At 39.6% G+C, this 17,445-nt stretch overlaps 1 protein-coding gene across 1 annotated transcript in view; it reads right to left on the reverse strand.

The window, feature by feature from the left end:
- The window catches only part of RORA (RAR related orphan receptor A), a 389,378-nt gene extending 378,472 nt beyond the window's left edge, over positions 1 to 10,906 (reverse strand). Inside the window, exon 1 of the mRNA XM_032122711.1 lies at positions 10,790 to 10,906. The gene's annotated coding sequence lies outside the window, so the exon portion shown is untranslated. The remainder of the gene's footprint in view (positions 1 to 10,789) is intronic.
- Positions 10,907 to 17,445: the final 6,539 nt, after the last annotated feature.

The raw sequence follows: 17,445 nt of genomic DNA on the forward strand, positions 1-17,445 counted from the left end.
GTTCCTGGTTGCAGCTTCCTGTCCCTGGAATGCCAGACCATTTCCCAGAAGGTGCTCCAAACCTTATTTCTTCTGGGTCTGGTTCCTTGTTTTATGAACAGAATTCTCCTGCCCACATGCCTCCTAATTAATTATAACATGCTCTAAAGGTTTTTCAGTATTTGCTAAAGCAACAGAGATGACTCTAGCAAGATATCTACCTCAAAATTTGTTTTCATGATCCCTTGCCTGTATTTTTTCTTGTTTACATCTTTGGTTCTGTACAATGGGGTCCTGTTAGTAAAGCATAGCACACTGGTGTGCACAGCAAGGAACACTGAGCAAGCCAGGAGGACTCAAAGGGCCTCTTAACACATTTACAGTGAAAATTTCCTGCAGCATAATAGGCTTGGTGCCCACTGACACCCACTAGAAAGTTGACTAGTGACAATTTGTTATTCTAGTCAGACTTGTTCCCAGCCACTCCTGACATTCAGAATTGTAGTAAGAAAGTATATTTTTATAATACTGAAAACACTCTTTGAAACGGATTTAGAATTGCGGGAGATCTATTGATGTAATTCATCTCAGCTGAAACTACAGAGCAGTGTGAGACTTTCCTTCCCTTCTGTGTTTGCATATTTGACAGTAGCTGTTTCTGTACGCTTAAAAAAGTGATGTGTCTGTCAGTTATTATTTAATTCTCCTCTCAATCACATCAGGCTGAACAAAGACAGGTCAATTACATACTCTTTTTTAAAAGACACTTTCATTAAAATCAAGTTTGATCAAGAATCAACATTGTTTGAAGTCTTTTCTTCTGTCATCCCTAAGGCACCCAGAGATTAGCACCAAAGTTCCAGAAGCCAGAAGCAGTGGAGAGACTCCCTTACGTAATCTTTCTCTGGAGAGGAGGACATGGCAAATGCAAAATCACCATGTTATAGACTATGTTTTTGGTAGGATAGTACTATCTTTTCTGGATAGATTTTGATCACATTGAAAATACATTAAATAACACAAAAAACCATCAAAATATTCATAGGGAGATGAGCCCACTTTTGAGCCCAAAAAGTACCTTGCAGATGTTCATCTTCTTTCTGAATGAGGATGGTTTTCCCAAAGCTTATGTAAATATTAACATTTGTTATGTGCAAATGGCTTCCCAGACATTGAAGACAGTGCAAAAGATTAAGGTCTGTAAGAATTAATTGGAAAAAAAAAAAATAATATCTATTTAATAAAGAATCCAATCAGATTGAATTAACACAAGTTTAATGTATCTGCTTGCTCCAAGAGTAAATCTCCAGACAGAAACTGTGCTGTGAGTGGAGCTGTGAGATTTTGGATCCAGAGTAACAGAGGGGATGACAGAAGATCCAGGCCCTTTCATTTAGCTGGTAGTTCATGACCAGACTGCATTACCTTCTACTTACCTACTTTTAGTGAGGATACCAGAATACATTTTCTTTAAGCCTGATTTATGTTTGCAGTCTGCTCTCATGCATTTTGGAGAAGTTTTGAAAGACAGAAGATCAATGGAGGACTTTAAACAGAAGATCACCCCCTCTGAAGGTGAAGCAGAAACTGGGACAGTTTCCAAATGTTTAACAGAATCATCTAATACTTCTGGCAGCTCCAGAGATCATTACAGTCTTAAATGAGAAAGTAAATCAGGGAAACATAGCCAGGACATTTAAGGAAAAGAATGCCTATTTAGAGAATTAAACACAAAAAGTGTATCAAAAGAATATTACACACTAAAAAAAGAATTATGCGGTTGTAATCTCTGGCACCTAAAATTATTATAACAAAAAGAGAGAACAGGCAAGACCCTCCCTCTGTGCCAGAGCACCACTCAACATGGGAATGGGAAAACGGAGTGGTGTCACATCCCTGGCTTCAGCTCCTTACTTCCGAGACAGGTTGCCCTAATTTATCCTGGCTCCTTTAGGTTATTCTAATTTATGCCATCCATGAATGACTTAAAGAATCACAGGCCAGACGAGGATCAGCAAGCAGAAATGAATTCTGTCCACTTAAAATTCTTTCTTTCTTTCTTTCAGGCATTTGCAGATGAAAATCTCTTTGTTGGTGCTGCTTCACCAGTTCAGAAGGGCTGACAATGTAGTAACCAGTCCAACCTTACCATCTAGAAGCCTTAGTTATTTACCATAAGAGAGATTTTTCTATTTAGAATACAACATTTGGAGAGGTTCACATACACAGATCTTTCAGTGTAATACATTACTTGCTCAAAAGACTGTCAGAGCAATTTAAGGTATTAGTGCAGGTGATGCTTGGAAACAGAAGAGATACCTTGCAGAAGGTCAAAGTAAGATAAGAGAGATTGCTTGACAATTGACACAGTGGTGAGTTTCACAGAGCACAACAAAAAAATAGAGCCTAGAATGGAGCTGCAGAGGAAGAAATTTAAATAGTGGAAGGAAACAATAACAGAAATTTAGCTGAAAATACATTATAAAAATCAACATGCTAGTACCAATGAACTACTAATCTCAAAGAAGTAGGTTTGATCACGGAATATTGTTTTCTTTCCAACTTCCTCCAAGCTTATGTAGATTTTCAGAATTAAGCCTTCCAGCTCTTCCATTGTAGGTCAGTGCCACACAGATGCTAAATCTCCTGAAAATCCCACCGAGAACACACCAAACTTGGTCACAATAAATTCTTGATATATGCTACAAGAGAGCCAAACCAGAAAACTAGAATTTCTGTGGAAATACACAGTCTTTCTAGCTTTTTGATACATATTTAGATTAAGTACCTTCAAATGAAAAAACACACTGGTTTTGACCTGTGTCACAAGGCACTTTGGGGCACAGAAACTCACCTCATGCATAGCAAATGGCCCTCCTTGTACACCCAGAAGACGTTCCCAGCCTGTTCTCATAGACGGCCATGAACAAAAAGGAACATGTGCACAGGCTGACAGAGGTTCACAATACAAACAGATGCTGTGAATACTGCCTGGGCACTAATCAACAAGCATCAGGGTTTCAAGAACAACGCATTTGCAGAGTGGTTTTTCTTATTTTAACATGCCTAGCAGTAAACAAAGCAACTTTCATTGAGGGATAAATCACATCTATTTGTAGTATGAAGTCCACAGGACTCCTGTCAATCACAAGCAGTATAGAAACATTCATAGGCTAATCATGGCTAAGCTAATTTTGGCTCTTTCAGAATCGAATTATGGTGTTTTGTGCCAAACCTTATTATAAATTAATTGCAGTCCTAGCACACAGTCAGGAATTCGAAAGGCAGTACAGAAAGGTGTTGCTGCACCTGGACACCATTCAGAGTTCTGCTATTCAGTTTTTCATCTTAGATAGAGAAAACAAAGCACAGCAAGCATAATGCCATTAAAATTTATACCCAAGCCATCCAAGAGATTATTGCAGAATGTTTTGGCAAATTAAGCATTAAAAGTGTCCTTTTGCAACTCAGATGCTTTAGAATTAGAGACTGAAGGATAGTTTGTGGTTGAATTCCCAACTGGCCTTTTGAGTCCTCATCCCCAAAAACCAAAAATTATATTGAATGCAAACCCGCAATCATGGAGCAAATACGCAGCCCCTTGCTCTGGATGCAGGGTGCCTACTGGGATGTACCTCCCTGTCCCAAAGTATGGCTCACGCTGCAGTCATCTCTAATGGCTTGGTACTTCTTTTGACAGAAGGAAGCAAAGTTGACCTATTTTGGACAGTTTTTTAATGAGATGGGGCTAAAAACATTACGAGAAATTTTTGCTGAGAAGAATTTGTCCATGAAGACAAAGGTTCCAGCAATTGTTCCTCAAGTGGCCAAGGGGTTTGGGCACTGCAGTTTGAAGCCTGTTTAAAAGATCAGGAAGAAAAGTAGAGATCAAATTCACCCGAGTTCAACTCTGCCCAGCAGCACACTGCTTGTTATTGCTACAGATAGGAACAGGGAGCAAGTCAGAATTGTGTCCAGAATAGAACAGCAGAGGAGGATTTTGACCAGGCAGAATACAGTGTCCTGGTCTCAACACAAGCTCTTCCTTGCTGATTTTGGCGCAACTGCAGTACTCAGTCTTTCCAGCTGTCTGAAGAGAGCTAGCCAGCTTATCCTAAAAATCCTCCCCACCCAATCAATCAAAAAAAAAAAAAAAAGTAGAAAAAAAAAGGAGATTTTGAACCAAGAGTACAAACCAAAATAAAACACACAGAAAGAAACCACCCATCTGTCCTGTAATCGATTCAATGTATTGAGAGAGAGACATCACCTGTTAGCTGGCCAGCCTCCTGTGCACCCTGGGAAATGACATTATTTGTTAGCAGAATCCCCACTGCTTCAAGAGCTGCTGTAATTTTGGATGGTGTAGTTTCAAATTTCTATAATTATCTGCTAAATTAAAAGAAAAACTTTAACTTCACCAAAGTTTTTGGCCTTTTTCTAGCAACTCTGGACTACATGCTTAGGTCTGAATCAAATACTGCTAAGCTTGTCTTACCAAGATCTAAACCTACATCTAAGCAGACTCTTAAGCATGCTAATGCCTCTATAGAAAGATTTTTTTGCTCTTTAAATTTAATGACTAATGCTACCATTATGTCAACAGCCTAAGAAATGTATTATTAACTTCCTGAAACATCGAACTTGTTATTAGAGCTAAAATTGAAGTCACTTGTTTTTTTGACTGCATGACTTTTGACAAACTGGTCCTAATAATTTTCTTGACTTTACTGGCATAACACACTAAAAAAACAGCTTTTTTTTATTTTGCCACAAATATATAAATCTCCAGATCAACTCTTCTGATAGAAACAGCATTGGTGAAGTCATAAAAAAAAATACAGACAAAAAGAAAAGCAAGTTTAAGGATGTTAATGGTAAATAAAGATAAAAACAGAAAACAGAATTTCTTCACTGCCTCCAAGGTCTCATTGGCTTTTTCTGACTTAAAGGATATAAAAGGAAAATTCAGGGAAAACCAGGACCAAACTGAAGTATTTGGCAGATTTATTTAGGAAAAGAGACTATTAAGGCACTTAAAAGTTAACTGATATGCATGGGTTATCATATACTCCTTGTCTTCAAGGTTAGAGACTGTTTAGCAGAACTCTGCCAAACGCCAGTTATCTGAAGGGAGCTAGAAATCATCTCTGTTGATGACAGACCTCTGAGCAGATGGTAAGTAAATCAAGGTCCTGATGTGAAATGCTAAAGCTTTTATGCTGGAAGACACTGTTAAAGCATTATCCAGGTTAAATCAGATTCTGAAAAATACCAGTTTACCAGTAGGCAGGCGTGAAGTCTTCCACTGAGGAATTCTACAAGTTTAGAGGCTTGGTTTGTTTGGGGAAATTTTTTTGGCTTTGTTTTTTTTTTTTTTTTTAAAACACTAACAGATAACTCAGTTGTTTTGGTTTTTTTCTTTTGAGTAGTCATTCTAGCAGTTCTAGCAAAAGGGGAGGGTGAGCAAGGGAAGGAAGAGCCATTTTTTTTATTTATCTTAAAATAATTTCTCATCTTGTTTCATTAGGCCAGTAGGATATAAGAAAGGCAGGCATCACTGAGAATACAGCTGGGCAACATAATGGATTTCCTTCTAAAATTCCTACTTAGATATGCCCAGGCATTTCAAACAATATTTTAGCACCTAAACCTTTGGAAAAGATCTAATACCACAGAAACAAAATAAACACTGTACTCCCCTTTAAAAAGTACATTAATCAAAGAGCCTCTGCTCACATGGGAAGACTGGGAAAAGCTCTGTAAGTAATTCTGTGTAACTACAGATGGGGTGAACTGATTTCCTTGAAGCAGAGGAAGCAATAATGCTCCTTTAATTTGCAGTGCACAAATCAGCTTGACTACCAAAGTTAAAGCACCAAAATTGAGTGTCTTCACCAGAAGAGAGCAACAGTGATCGATTTGATAATTTGGACTGCTGAAAGTCATGGTTACCCTACATCAAACAGAGATTATGACTTAGTGACTTGTCTCATTGCCCCATCATGGTCAATGGCTGGTCCAAGCCCCTCATGTTGCAGAAAATTGTCTTGAAAATCATGTTGAATTGATTGACAATGCTGAACACCTGACTCAAATTTATAGCTACACACGCAGCTAAATGCCACCAAAACCTTTTCCATCACAGCCATAACATTCAATTTCTCCAAACCTCGAAGCCTCCATGAGAATATTATGGGGAAGTGATCATTAAAAAAAATCCAAAACCAAACAAACTAAAACCAGTCACAAATCATTTATAGAACCTACCCAAAAGACTTGGATTTAATCAATTACAGAAAGTCACAAACTACCAGAAGACTATTCTTTCACTGGAAAACACACTAATACACAATATTTTTCTTTAAAATTTTCTTTAGACACTTAAACTTGCAACCCAAGTATTTATGTACCAGCTTCAGAAACAGCTTTTGAATACTCTTTTCAGGTACCTGAAAAGCCTCATGTGAATAGAGATTGCACTATTGCTTTTTCTTATGCAGTGGTACTCACTGGTCTAGCCACAAATTTTAAATTTCTATCCTGCCAGTAGGATGCCTCTACCTTCTCCCCCCACCCCCCATCTTTCACAAGGAGATCCATAATCCCTGTGCTAATGCTTCCATTGTCCTTTAACTTCTGGAGTCAATTCCATCTTATGCTCCAAGGAATGGGGGAAGGGAGAAAGAAAAGTACATTTTTGACAAAGACCCTAAGTGATGAATACAGCTACAGGGGGGAGAGATTCCCCCCCCCCCTCCTCAAACCTTTAGTCTTTTCACTCACTCTCCAAATGCACTGAGATTAATAATGCCTCTGGGCCACTGTATGCAAACCTCCACTGTGCACGCAGAAAAAAGATTATAATTGAATACCCTATTATGATGGGCAAGGAAAAAGAAAAGCAGACAGACAGACAGGGCTCAAAGGCTGAATTGGCCTGGTTTGGCTTCCAGCCCACAGCACCTACAATTATTCTGCAATGATTTTTATTTATCTATTTAGTGTTCCCACTAGGCAGAGAGAGAATCTAGTATTAATTTAGTGCTCGTGGTTAGAGAGCTTTAAATTGAAAAATGTTATTCAAATGGATAATGAAATGTGGCTGGAGCCCTAATGTCCTGCTTTGAATGAAAATAGTACAAACCATAGCTCTCTGCAAATGTTTTACAGTCTGAGAGTTTATGCAAAAATTCTGCTAAATTACATTTTTACAGAACAGCCTTACCAATGTAGCACTACCAGACCTTTACATAGACAAGCAGCTAAGATGTTGCCAAGCATCCCAGAGCCTCACAGCAAAATAAGAAGTGAAGGGCAGGAGCAGAAGAGAAAAAGCAGCTCTGACATAAATGAAGGAAAGGATAAAACCTTAAAACCAGGATGGCACCTCCACAGCTATTCACTTGTGGCATCTACATGAAGTCATCTAGTTTGCTCCTAAGCACCAATGGCAAAACATTCTCTTCCAAATTAGTGCAGGGTATTGCTGGGACATTCTGTTTGATGAGGACCTTGCCAGTACCAGCATCTGCCTATGACCCTAAGCAACACAGGTGACAAGAATAAGACAATGAAACATGAAAAAAATATCTTCTTTAGACCACTGTAAATTTAAATGAGCTCCACAAAAGCACCTGCTCAAGTTAAGCTACTGCTCTCTTCAAATGTTGGAAACTGTACTTCATGATAGGAAATCATAGCATAAAGAAAGTAGTTGCGATCTTAGCTGTAATTAATTTCATAAAAGCATTCAAGAAAATATGAATATAAGACTTATTTTAAAAAAAAGTATGTGAACAAATTCAGGGAGGCAGCAGAATGCTGAGTGTGCAATCAAGAACATGCAAGTGTTGATCAGGACAATTGAGAACGACTGCTTGCAAACACAGGGACATTTCTTGACTCATCTACAATTTGAAGTTTAAAATATATTCCATAATTCTAAGGATCAAGCTTTACTTCCATGGACCAGTAATGCCACATTCCAGAAAATAATCTAAATTGATTATTTTAACTGTATTGTCACTGCTTTTTTGAAAAGACACTAACCACCACAATTGCTCCATTACTTACCACTGTGCATAAAATGTCTCAGGCTTTGGAAAACAAATAACAGAAAAATATGGATTAAACTGATAAAAATGATAATTCCAGACATGATTAGATTCACTGTGTTGTGTAGCCTGCACAGCAGGTGGGGGATCCTTCAGAAGAATTAGAGAAAGGTTTAGGGAAAGCAGATTAATGGGGAAAAGATTAAATGTGCTCTAAAAGCAGGACAAAACATATTTTTAAAATGACAATTCTAACAGCAGTGCTTAGGGATGCTCTGGAATGCAAAGTACACATACTCCATTTAAATACCAGATGCACAAATGTCTCCTACTTACAATTATGCAGTGCATTGTATGACTTTAAATCATAAGCTGAATAAGCATTTGACATTAAGTGGTGCTAGTGACAAATATTAATCAAAATATAGCCAATAGTTTCTAGCACGCAGTAGTCAAGCTCTATTTTGCCCTTCTCTGCATGCAACTTTTTACAAAACTCATCCTACAGATGAAGGTCTACCAATCTGTTTCATTTTCAACAGCAATATATTTCTGGATATAAAATGAAACACAGTAATAGCAATTTCTAGAATCCTGAATAATACATGTTGATGCCACAGCCCTCTTTTCAGTGTTGAAGGCTTCCCATCTTCTAATAAGATGCTATGCATAAAAATAGGCAAGAACAAAAACCACAGTGGAAAGGCATCTTCCCAACATCATCTCACAGAAAGAACATTCCCTTTTCCTCAAAATCATCTTGGATACATCTGTCACCCAAGGCTGATTACTCAGGAAATGCATAAAAGATAGTTTGAGGTAGAGGTATTGGGGCTGGTTGCTTCTGCTCCCCTGTGACCTGTTGGTGCTCCTTGAGGGAAGGTAGCACTGGGCTGGCAAAGACCTCTGGCTTTTCCACAGCTGCACCCAAGTCTCACTCGTGCCAGCCTTTTTTTGCCTTATTTTGCTGTCTGCGGTAGATGAACCACTTTTAAACTGCCTTTCTTCCTACCAGTTTGAATACGTGCTGCTTAGCATCTCTTGACCTGAGTCCATGATGCTTCTCAGACCTGTCCCTGGCTTTTAATTCTACAAATGTGACATAGAGAAATCTCAAGCCTTACAAAATGAAATCCACAGCCACAGCACAAAGATTTGCATATCACTCCCAAAGTGACCACATGGTCTTGCAGCCTTTCTCCCCTTTCCATTCGCACCAATCTCTTTTGTTCTCCCCCATCCATTTGTTCTGTTGTGGCTGCCCTTATGCTCTAATCTCCTCCAGGCAAGCACATCCTTCCATATGTACTGCAAAGTGCTTTTTCAGGCAATAAAGCAGAAATAATGTCTCTCGGTTCCCCCATTTGAAGGAGCAGCATACGAACACAGTGCTCACCTACCGAGGCAGCTGGCAGGTTAAATTTGTTAATGGTTGTGAGCATGTGGAGATCCTCTTATGGAAGGCTCAACAGGAGTGTGAAGCATCGTCAGAGGTCAAAAGTGAGGCTTACAGCTTGAGTTAGTTTCCCATTCTGGGTATTTGTTTCTTTCTATAATTAAGGGCAGGTTAACTACAGAGTAAAAGCTTGAGCACGTTAGTGAGGAAGGATGTAAGGGGACTGCCTAACGAGTACCCTGGTATCATATGGTGATGAAGGAAAATAAAATGTTTCCTCTTTTCCTTCATTTAGCATTAGGACATGGGAAAAAGTGCCTCATAGGATGTCATTAAACTCAAACCAGGCTTCTTATCTAACAGTGTTTTCAGAAAAGAAATCTAGACTTTTCTAGCTTCTGTCTAAAATAAAACCCATGTAACTGCATACTACATTAGACATGCAGAAAGGTATGTCATTGTTAGAGTCCAAGAGATTTCAGCCAGACAGTGTGATTTTATAGTTTATTTTTTCATAATTAAAGTTGAAAGTGCTCAACATGCTATTTCCTTAAATTTTTCATAAGAGTGTAAAAAGTGTTTGGAATAAGTCCAGCCTCACTCTAAGCTTCTTATATTCAGCCCTCCCTTATGGTAACTATTATATGACCAAACACCAATTTATAAGGGTCCTCTCCCTCTACTTGTATTTTTATTTTATTACTTGTCAATATTATAAAATTTGAAATAAGAAATCCACTTCAGTCTCAGGTACCAGATATTCTCTGTATCTGTAATTGCAAAGCGCATTAGAAACTGTGCAGTCAGAACACTCAATTCAGTTGGGCCCCTCAAGCCTCTGCTAATCCCACAAAGCTGTAGCACACTCTCAACTCTGTTCCACTCCCCCCCCAAACCCAAACATACCTAACAAGGACTCTCCACTGCTGCAGTCAGATGCAGGAGGGGGAATCCATCCTTCTCCTTTCCTTCACTCCCCATTCAAGTAGGCAGCCAAGCAAAGCTATTGTACAAGGCACTATGGCATGACAATACGTTAAACAAATAAGGGTAACTCCAGGGCAGAAAGAATGAGGAGAAAAACATGCTGCATATGACAGTGAATTTTCTGGGCTTTGTACCATTAAACCACACTAAGAACAAGTTGTCCTTCTCCCCCACCCGGTGGGTAATGGAGTAAATGTTAAAATTTGCAATACTTATAATTATACATTGCTGAAAAGCAAAATCAGAAAATATACACGATATAAAACAATATTTATTTATTATAGAGAGCCTTACCTCTCTTGATTTCCAGCCTGTGGCTTTATTCTCATATCCTTCTATTTCCTATCTTGCTTATAACAACTGTACTCACCATAAACAAACCCTCAGCATTCCAGAAGAAATCTGCTCACAGAAGGGGGATGTGTTGGTCTACAAGGAGAACTTCCAACTTTGACAAGACTCTTGCCATAGAGAAATCCCCTCTTGCACAGATGATTTCAGATCCGATGTACACTGCAACAGGGAAAAAACAACAGTGTGTTTATAGGAAAGCAAGTAGCTAAAGAGAGCTGTAAGCAAGACAACTCATTTGAAGGCTGTCACTGATGTTGACATCCAGGTGATAGTTAGTGTCGCCCTCCCATGTGCATAGATCTCTCTCTTTGTCACACTTTGCCATTTTCCTGGGACAACCGTTGTCATGAGGCTGTTAAACAGGACCTTACTGAAACCACAAGAGAGCCATGATCAAGTATGAAAAGCCAGGTAACTGAGTACTGCACGTCAAGACCACACACCCCACAGTTACAAAAATTAAAATAATCATACAGAACTACTTTGGAAGGCCATGATGCACAGGGAGGACCCAGCACTGCTCCTCACAGGGGGAATTGGGCTGGGCCAGGCCATAGAAGATACCGAGTTGTCACTTTGCCCTGGCAGTCTCACACTATGGGTCAGTGACCAAACTAGGACCAGTTTCAGGGGTGGTCTGATAACTTTCTGTTAGAGCTTGTAAAATAGACTGTTGAGCTAACACCTCATTTTTGTGTTTGTTTTGCAAAGTACTCAGTAATTAATTCCCAATTAGTTCTTGGGAAAATGAGTCAAATTCAGCACTTCGTAGATCTCCACCTAAGCAGGCTGTGTGCAGGTGTAACCTGGCAGGGACAGATTCCTGCAGGCTCTGCTTCGTGCACTAGGATAGGCACATGGCCTGCCAAGGCCACGTCTGTCTGTCTGTCTGACTGCTGCACCCCTCGAAGGCAGCAGAGCTCTGCAGTGGCAGCAGTGGGTCTGCAAAGCCACCTCGGAACTGCACTGAGGGAATAGTCACAGCCTTCACTACAGCTTGAGAAAAGGCAGCAGAACCAGTCTGAAAGGCATTCCCTGCATGTCCTAGATGGAGGAAGGATAAAGCTCTCTTCATACAGCTTTATTTAATAAAACCTACATACCTGAGCTCTCAATGACAAAAGCAGTAGTAAAGAATCATCTTGAACGTTGATGTACACAGAATCACAGAACGGGTAAGACCGGAAGGGACCACAGTGGGTCATCTGAGAACCTCCCAGTTCCAGCAGGGTCATCCCAGAGCACATGGCACAGAATTGCATCCAGACAGTTCTGGAATATCTCCAGGGAGGGAGACTCCACACCCTCTCTGGGCAATCTGTGCCAGTGCTCAGTCACTTGCACAACGACACACACTCCTCATGGGGTTCAGTTTATGACACTGAAACATAGCGCAATAAAAGCAAATACTTAAATTTAATTACTTTCAAAAAGCATTTCTCTACCTGAAGATTCCTCACAGTTTCTAAAGAAACAGAAATGGAGAATACGCACACCTTGCAACAATACAGCAACAAATTTCCAAGTATTTCTGCATATTTCGTTCAGCACCTGGCAATTTCCACTAAGACCCAGTTCTTGGAGTAAGAAATTTAACTGCATTTGAACTTGCTGGCAAAATAGGCATGTAACCAAGTGAGGAAATCTTAATGCTCAAGAAAGAGTCTGAATACTCGGACTCCTCCATGCAGAGCCACAGAGCACCCAAGTCAGCTGTCAGCACCCAGCCTGGAACACAGGCACCCAGTCCACTAGGGTATCCATATAAAATGCGCAGAAGGCAACCTCTCCCTTCTTTGGTTTCAAGAATTTTCTTTGACTCTGTCCTCTAACTGACATACTTTACTCTTGGTGAAGACTCTGTTCCCCATTGTATTTCTCCAGAAGACTGTGCAATGTTAAGAGTTCAGACATGATTCTTTACTTCATTGTATAATTGAGTTGCTTTATATTCCAAGAAGCTTTTGTGTTATTTTAGAGCTGTCTTGAAGACAACCATGCAACTAGTCTCAACTGCAACAGTATGAAACATCTGGGAGCAGGATTATTTCTGTCATGTGCTGCCAAAATAATATTTTGCTTATGGAATTAAAATTTTAGGGATTTTCCCAAATCCACATAATGTTCTTGAGTGCTTAAATTTGCATTATGACATTTACATTAGCATATACACGTGTAAAAGACCATCTTGCCAGCCAATTCCTATTGGTTATTCAAAAGCTTAACTCCACCTAAAGCTAGGATTAAAGCATGTTCCTGAAACACTTCAGTTACAGCAACAGATTTTCTTCAGCTAAGTGCCTTTTCCCATCTGCTCTTACAATCACATCTGCAAGTGTCTTCAGTGATCACCTTGCCATAATTATGGATGCCTACCCAACTCCCTAGACAGGGACAGATTCCCTGTTTTCTACATGTACTGTTTCTGTATACATTGAAGTTTCAGATCCTTCGTAGAAATGACCACAGCAAAATGCTGAATATGATGCTGTAAAGGATTCTACTACTTGTCATAAACTCTTCTCAAATACAAATGCTTGCTGAAAAATAAACCAGCTTCTAAATGCTTTGCCCCTATATCCAAGCTAGGGCAGTACACAGCTAAAGGACCTATGTAATTGCAATGTTTATTTGCTCTTTCTGTAGGAATAAGTTCTTCTGCTGGAAGGAACATTTTGCTGTATTGTTTCAAGGTGTTGTAACAGGCAGATCAACAAGGCAGTGCTCCCACTCAGCTACAACCCCAGATGAGAGAAAAGAAAAATTTTACCCTTAATTCTTGTAGTTAGAGATAACCAAGAAAATACTAACTGTATGAGAATCCATTTCACACAACTTTATTGGATGTGTTGAAAGTCAAAACAATAGTAATGCAAAGTGTCAACTACTCATACATTTGAGTTGAATTGCAAGATGAAACTATATTGTTTGCTCCGTCAGTGTTGAAGGCAGAAACAACATGCTCATACCCAGCTTCCAAATTATTTCCCAAACCACTCCCAACACTGATAGTTCCCAAACACCCTTTAGTCAGCTGCCAGAACTTCTCACTTCCCTGTGACAACCTCTATGGTGTAACTATATACATTAACACAAATCTGTCACATCAGAAACAAGAAAAGGAAGACAGTGTAAAATAAACTCTGTTTACTATCCAAATACCTGACAGAGGATGCATCAGAACTGCAGCACCTCACTCCCCAAGCCCGAGGTGTACCCACTGCCACAGACCCCATGTCCTTACTGTTTCCAGGAATGGGTTCATATGCTTCTGGCTTTTGCCACCGAGGCAGATGCTCTTGAATGATTGTGCTGGAAAATAACTGTCCTGCAATGATCTCAAAGAAATGGGCCTTCAAAGGCCTGTTCCTCCCAAGAGCCTTGTGCTGCAAAGCTAGAAGCAGTGCTGCCACTCTCAGACCTGCACAGATGTGCATTGCAGCCCAGAGTTTACTTGCTTATCCTTTATCTCCTGTAACCTAAGATTTCTCTTTCTACTTTCTTGGTAAGAACAAAATCAACAGCTTCACTGGCCCAGTGAAAATTGGCAGACTGATAATGGCATAGACAAAACAATAACCAAAAACTCTTTCATTTCTCACTTACGTATTGCAGTATTTGATTAGGTCTGTTTGAGTAAATGAGAAGGGACTGCCCTGAAACATCCACCAGACCCTTGAAAATATCAGATACACCTTTTCATAGCCCCAGAAAGAAGGACAGGCCTGGCTGATCACTGACAAGGCTGATGGTCAAATTAACTGACTTTGGAAAACTAGCAGATTTCAAGGTTTGTTATTAAATCCTGCTGGTAAACCTAAAAATTCAATCATATTTTTCTTTCAGGTCAAATGGTCTCTCTACAGAACTATGTTTTCCCCAGAAATATCCTTGTTCACATCTGTAGCAGAATCCTCATTCAGCACAAGACATTTTTACCACTCCATCCCCCACAGCCTTACCTCCTTGTTTTCAGCTTATCTGTTTAAAGAGCATGGTCATAATTTTCGGAAGCAATATTACATGAGGTCAAAACATTCACACAAGTAGAATTTATCTTCTCACACTCACCTCCTATTACAGCCCAAACTAACAGTGCTGCTCATTATATATCACTGACTGCTCCCGCAGACTTCATGCCCCACGCCTGGTTTTAATACCCACTGTACATATTGTTCACAAAACGGAATAGTCATGGGGGTTTTTATATGCCAAAAACATGCAGCTAACAAGTCTTCAAATTATCAAAGCTTTTACAAAGGTCATATTTGCTTTTGTTTCCTTAAAAATTACATACATCTTTTGGCAATTGTTGTTCCTGATCATTCACACTTGACATAGGAAGAATATGACCTGTTAACTCTTATTAATAGTTTATGCTACATCACATGTGAATTCCCCATTCTCCTCTCTTACATACCTGAATTGAGTGAACTTTGTCATCTAATTCATAGGCCTTTAAAAGGCTCCAGACCTCACATGCAATATACTGTGCTTTGCCATGAATTATTCAGGCACCAGTGTTCTTCCATCATCCATCTCTGGCTGGCTCTATTTCTTCCGCTCTATTGAGGTCTTGACTTATGAGCAGACTTATGTTATTCTCTCTTGATTGTCACACTTTATTACAATTAATATTAATTATGTGGGTCTTGTCCAATATGTAGGTTTCTGGGCATAAAAGATTGTCATGTTGTAAGGTTTTTTCTTTGCAAACTTTATGTAATAATGCATTCTCCTGTCAGGAGCTGTCAGCACCACATATATCTACTTGATAATAACTGTAGAGTAATAGAGTTAGCTAAAGAAGTTGTGTGCAAGCCGACATGAATTCCCATAGAGAAGCCAATCTTGTAGCTTATCCGTGATTTCCTATGGCTGACATGCAGTTAAACACAAAGTGTTGCAAACAGCCTGCTTGACGAAATGAATAACCTGTTACAGCCTTGAAAGAAATGCTGGCCTAGGATGTTAAACTTCCATTGGAGGCTTAGGTATAATAAGTGGATTCTGACAAATACTGTTCACACAAATGTTTGCAGAATGAGAGTGTTCCATGAATATTAATGAAAACACATTCTCCTGAGTATTTGCAATCCACACAGTAACTAGGAGTCTTTGACCCTTCAAGTGCCTGGTCCCCATTAGAGTGACAAATCTGATGTGATTTTAAACTAAGATATTTTATCCCATGGTTGAGAAGTAGGAACACTATTTAGTTATATGAATCAAAATCCACAGCAGGCCTAAAAATAGTTACAGGAAGAAGCAGAGAGAAAACTACAGTTGTTAAAAGACAACAATTCCATATTCTGCACATTCTCCTGTAACATCACCAACTTTAGCAGCAGCCATCAGTTATGGATTACAAGCAGATTAACAATAAAAGAGCAGACTATCTATTAAGCCTGATTAAAGGGTTACACTTGGACTGAAAACAATGAAGACAAAACCCAGTCTAGAATCTGCCAGTCAACGCACAGTAATGGCAGATACAAAAACCCACCACACTCTGTACTGCAAGGAGAAAGTTTCCAGGACAGAAATTAACACAGAATGATGCAACATGATGATATGAAATAGCATTTAAACTCAAAAATAGATCATGTTGCATGGGAGACATCAGGAGAAGTAAGGGCACCAGCAAAAAGAGACTGAAAGACGAAGATTCAATGCACCACACAGCTGTGAATTAGAAACAAAGTGTGATTAATATAATTCAAACTGGACCCATGATAAGTATTACAAGGGAAGAACAAGCACTGCTGCCCTGTCTGGTAAGTACAAAGTAATCACTTCCCCTCAGGTAGGACCCAAAATTAAGTATAAGAAATCAGAGAGCGTCACAGCCCAATGATGTCTATTGGCAGGGTACTGGCAAGCACCCAAGAAGAAAAAAGAAGTAAAATCTATATTCTCTAAAGCTATTTTTAACTACCAGAATGAAACATTCATTCCTTGCTGCAGCAGTTATTTGTAGTAAAAAGAGTAATACAGCTGGAGAGCACTAGTCCAAAAGCAGCCTACTGAGCACATGCAGTTATGGGGACAAACAGAGATCAAGTAGAGATGTGCTGGGCTTTACCAGCTGAGCTAAACATGCAATACCCTAAGGGGAAAAAGTAAAGCCGAGCACATGATATTGACAGTCTGTTGCAGTTGTCATCCTGCCAGCCAAAGGAGCCACAGCACACACAGCAACGATTCCACCTCCCAACATAACTAACATGGAAGGCCGCGGAATATCAGTGGTCTGTGTCAATGCTCAGTTATCCCATGTGGTGTTTGCACTGACAGCACCTTCCCTGCTCAAAGGTCAGCACAGCTTGGTTTGGCTGCTCTGGAACTGCCTGTACTTCTGATGATCCTTCTCCTCCTGCTAATTATACCTTTAGATTGTGTTCTGATGGATATGTTGCCTGTTTACTTCAGAGGCACATATATTTTGAGAACTGGGGGTGAAAAGATTTCTAAAATAGAACAGGAAAAGAAAATAAATCAAGTCCTGGACCATAATACTGGTTCCAGCTTGACTGCCAATGGCTACATTGTAAGATCAAGACCAGCATTTTTCCTGAATGATATCAGAAAATTTCTGTCTTTGTGTTTGAATGTGCTGTGCATAAAGTCCCGCCTGGACAATAAAATTCATCTTTGTTACATCCATCCTTA

Source organism: Corvus moneduloides, chromosome 13, assembly GCF_009650955.1.
Source record: "Corvus moneduloides isolate bCorMon1 chromosome 13, bCorMon1.pri, whole genome shotgun sequence".
NCBI classification, from domain to species: Eukaryota; Metazoa; Chordata; class Aves; order Passeriformes; family Corvidae; genus Corvus; species Corvus moneduloides.